The sequence below is a fragment of the Oryzias melastigma genome, linkage group LG17 (genome assembly GCF_002922805.2).
Source record: "Oryzias melastigma strain HK-1 linkage group LG17, ASM292280v2, whole genome shotgun sequence".
Taxonomy (NCBI): Eukaryota; Metazoa; Chordata; class Actinopteri; order Beloniformes; family Adrianichthyidae; genus Oryzias; species Oryzias melastigma.
This window is the reverse complement of record NC_050528.1, coordinates 30,390,438-30,395,316: the sequence shown is the minus strand read 5'-3', so window position 1 is coordinate 30,395,316 and position 4,879 is coordinate 30,390,438.

The window sequence follows — 4,879 nt, the reverse complement described above, 5'->3', positions numbered from 1 at the left end:
TTTCTATTGTGTTTTTCTTGACCTTGTTTCAAACCTTGTTTGTTTTCACATGTAGCATGTCGGGCAAACACCAATTAAAACCAGAACTCAATGTGTCTTGAAAGATGTTATAAACCCAAATGGAGCAAAAGAAATAAGTAAAACGTGGCTTCTAAGTTGTAAAACATGTTGTGCTTACTTTAAAAAAATGTGAGGGGGACCCATGAAGGAGCCCGGTGGAACACCATCTTCAAATTAACTCTGGAAGAACTGAAATGAATTGTAAATGTATTCAAAACAGTATTTGGCACGACTGATACACAAAAGCTCACTCTGCCAGGGGATTGTTTATTTAACATCAATTTATAACGTTCATTTAACTACAGGACCAATGAAGAACATTTTTTTTTTTTTGCTATTTTTAATGTTTTTGTTGTGTTTTTCTAATTATGGAAGACATGTTTAAAGAAGACTAATCTCAAAATTGTATTTCTGGGTATTTATTAATTCAAATTGTTGTGAATCATAAGCACACAAAAAAATCAGTTTGAAAAAGATTGTGATGTAGAAGATACGCTGGGGAGACCACCACTTCCCTCCTCTGCATTCACTTAGAGTCGACTAGATCCATGAATGTCTTCTTTTTCTTCACTGAGCTGGATTCTGGCTCAAAACTGTACGGCTGGATTGCTCCAATATTGTCTCCATTTTTGTTGCACCGGTAATGTTAGGCTGGTAGTGGGAGGGGCTATAAACTAGAGAAGGCTCCATAAACAACAACAGGAAGGGATATGGAAGCTAACAATCCAGCCAACAATTAGGAGGCAAATTTCTCTTGAAATAATGCCATCCCACAGAAACTATGTTCTGGAAAACAACACAAGTTTTTCGCGTCTAGTTGTTTTTGTAACTGAATAAAAAACTGGGAATGCTTTAACAAAAGATCAAAAGAGGATCAGAGAGGGGCTTTAAGGACTCCAAACATCCCTCCTCTTAAAGGGGGTTTTCAATAGGTCAAAGCATGTTAAGAAACAGGAACATCCTCAGCTAACAGGCTGCTACAACCACTGCCAATAAAAAATGTATACCGGGTTACAATGAGAAAATTAGGTGACACTTTAGATGAGGTGCTGCAAAACGCTCAATATAATGTTGTTAAAGATCGCTTGTTAAGCTCCTAAACAGTTTATTATTATGACCCTTGTAGAGCATGGTCTCACTTTAGATGCTGATTACTTTTACTAAGTATATTAATAAACCTTATTTGGCTTATTGTACTAATTAATGTCTTACTAACACCTTATAAACACATTCATAATGTTTGTAAATGTGTTGATAAAGCTTGTTAAGGAATCTTATTATAAAGTGTTACCAAAAATTTCAAAAATCCTGCTAGCATAAAGCTTTTTAACTAATTAATATAAAACATGAAAACAAATTCTTACATTTTCCATGTATAACATGTATAAAATATTCTTGCATTAAATCATGTCAGTATACAGAGAGCAAGTGTGGCTTTATGATTTCCAAGATTTCCACTGAGTAACTCCAGCTTTCTATGATGTTGGTAGAAATGCTTATTCCAGTTTAAAAAAGCTGTTGATAATGTCGAATGGGTTTCACCATGAGAGTTCTGTATCTTCAAACTGAAGCCACCATGTTCTATAACTGAAAGCCACTAATGCTGCCTGGTTGTTTGGTTGGTGTTTGGCTGAGTTTGGTTGAGTTGTTGGCCTCTTTTTTAGCTGATTTAATCCAAAAATATTTTTCTTCTGGAGCTTTCCAATTATCTTAGAAAGCTTGTTTTATTTTTTGGGGAACATTTTGACATTTATTTCTTGCAGTTATGAAGATATGTTGAATTTTGTGATCTAATCACTACCAGAAGAAGTGTAAGAGGTTAAAAGCGTATGACATATGTAATCTATGTTTACTGCTCATTGTCATGTTTACAGTTTGTGCTTTGTTCTTGAATAATTCCTTTTTTTTAAAGTGTTTAAAATTGCTTTACTTTCGGTATAATCTTCTCTGTTGAATATGAGTATTAAAATACATTACAGCAGCTGCAATACATGTATTTATTGTCAACTAAGATCATTTCTTTGATAGACTTTCAGCCTATGAAATCATTTTTAACAAACTGCTTGATATCTGCGCAAATCCTACATGTTTTTAAAATGCATTGTAGTGGGTAAAACTGCAAAGCTGTAAAGATATTTATAAGCGTACAAACAACAAAAAATTAAACAAAAATGTAAAGAGGAAAGAAATAGATTTTTGCCATTTTGGTGAATCCACCAATCTAAATGTTTCCAAAATGATAGTAGATTTATTGTAGAATTGCACATCAATGTAAGATAGAGACAAAACACAAACATAACGACACACTTTCTGCTTGTTGAGTGGTTTCATTTGTAGTATCAATAGAAAGATGCTCAGAATTGTAAACTAAACTAAATGTATTTGTACCGAGACACCATGAATGTCAAACAAAAGTCGATTGATAATCCTTGTAAGCACTGCACTTGTGTGAATGTAATATTTTGATATTTTTGTGTTGTTTTCCAAAGCTGTCAATAACTTCCATTAAAATGCTGAAACCAGGAGCTTGTTTTTCTTTTTGTTACCCAGTCTCTTGAAGCAAAATTAACATTTTTTTTGTTTGTTTGTTGTTTATATATATATATATATATACATATATTGATTTAATAATTTAGTTAAGAACCTTATGGAGTTTTGACTCATCACTTCTTTCATACAAAAATAAAGGCTGGCCAATTTGATTGTGAAGTTTTTTTGCTCATTCGGCTGTTGTTACTACTCAGTTGTGGATCATTAAACAAACTGTTTTATTCAAGAATCTCAAAAAAACTAAAACAAGTTTGACTTTTCAAGACATAATTCAAAGCAACAGCAAAAAATAAATGTTTCAGTAATTTTTAAAAGTTTTTATTCACGCATTTTCTATTTAAAAGTAGGCTGTGAGCACTTTTAGGACTACTTTGTTCTTTCAAATCTTGTTTTGAGGAGTTTCTTAGTGAACCAAATCAATTTAAAGACCAAAATGTGATCCATTTATGTGTTTTACTGGGACCACCCGAGCACAACATCCCCTTTCCTCCTGTATTCCACTTTACTATTTTCTGACTCCGGTGTTTATGAACACACAAAGTGAATGGGAGTTGTGTTGATAGTCTCGCCTGCCTGCACAAAGCTATCGAACAAAAGGCCTTCAGCACTTTTAACTGTTTTCTAATTAAGCTGATTTCACTCATAACTTACAAGCAGAAGCTTGAGCGGTGAACTGGAAGCTGTGGGTCTGTGACTCATGAAGACAAAATCAGAGAATTACAAAAGACAAAAAAAATCATTTTAGGACAAGTGTGAGAAAAGTAATAAAAGTAATCCAAATGTTGCTGTTCAGTGGAATTTTTAAAAAAGAACATTGTTATTTGTTTAAGTAAAATGAACAACAGATGAGTTCCACAAAGGGCAACATTTAGCAATACTTCAGCAAAATGTTGAAACCTCATTATTAGAATAAAATAGAAAAAAAGAGAAAACAAAACAATATATAGGTGGTCAAAACAATGCAAAACTATTATTAAACTTTCTATGTTCTAACATTTTTTTAAAGTTATAAACAACAACAAAAAAAGAGATTAAACCTTCTCGTTTGACAAATCCTTGCTTTCCTTGGTTAACTGTACATCTTCCAAATGTGCCTCGTCTCTTATTGACACATTTCCAGTAAACACCAGGTCAAACAGGTGCCCGCTGTTAGATGTGGGATCCTTTACCGTCTTCCTCGGGTGGACCAGATGCCAGATGTCTGAGGTATTTAGGCTGAACCATTGTAGCCATGGCCAAGAGACGCTCATTCAATTTAGCATTTAAACTTTGTGTGGTGGCATACGCCAAAGAACATTCTGTTGAGGAATCTGCATGGCATTTGTGCTGGATCCTAGATGTATCCAAGAAGGACACAAGCTGACAGATGACGTTGGGAAGACAGCCGCAGAAAAAAGAGCAACAAGCAAGCTATTGTCTGGTGGAGGTACAAAGAAAGCGAGTGACGAATTAGAAGAACTGGTTTGAACACAGATGATTGGGCAAAAATGGAAAGGAAAATGATTCACACAAAAGCAAAGAGAATTTTTGATACAGAGATTGATGATGCTTCAAAGAGAACAGAAACGTTCACATCCAGGGCTAATCAGAACAAAGTTCTCATTTCAATAAATCCTGAAATCTGGTGCAAATTTCACTGCAAAATGAACCCATTAGCCATCACCATGGTGATGGAATAAACGGCTCCAATAGACGCATGTCTCTGATAAACACCCAGGCTACCATTAGAAGACATATGGTGTTCCTGTTCCACCTGCTTCAGTTTAAGCTGTAGTCACAAAGTTGACTCATGGTTGCTGCAGGTTTTACAATGTCTGGATCCTTGGATGACCATAGAGAGGAGTGGCTGCATCTGAAGGGGAGTGCAGATGTGTCTTGCCATTCTCTTGAAGCTTGTGGCCACCTTTAGGAATGTTGAAAAAAAAGAACAAATCATGAATATGTTGTAAAGTATTTGTCAGGTTCATGTAAGTTAATGAACTTATGACGTATGAGTACTGCTGTCGTACGCACCCTTAGAAAGGTGTGCACACTGGTCCTTTACTGACCGTTTGTGGAAGGTGCAGGTGATACATAAGCGCCTGTAGGACATCCACACAAACTACTCTGATTGTCTCATTTCCTAAATTCTAACAGTCAGGCTGAAAGCAAGAAGTGGCAACCTATCTTACCATTGTGTAGAGTGCAGGGCTCACTTACTTGTTGTTTGAGTGTTCACTACTACCTGTCTATGGAGGCTGGAAAGAGCCAGTTTGAAATAAATATATAC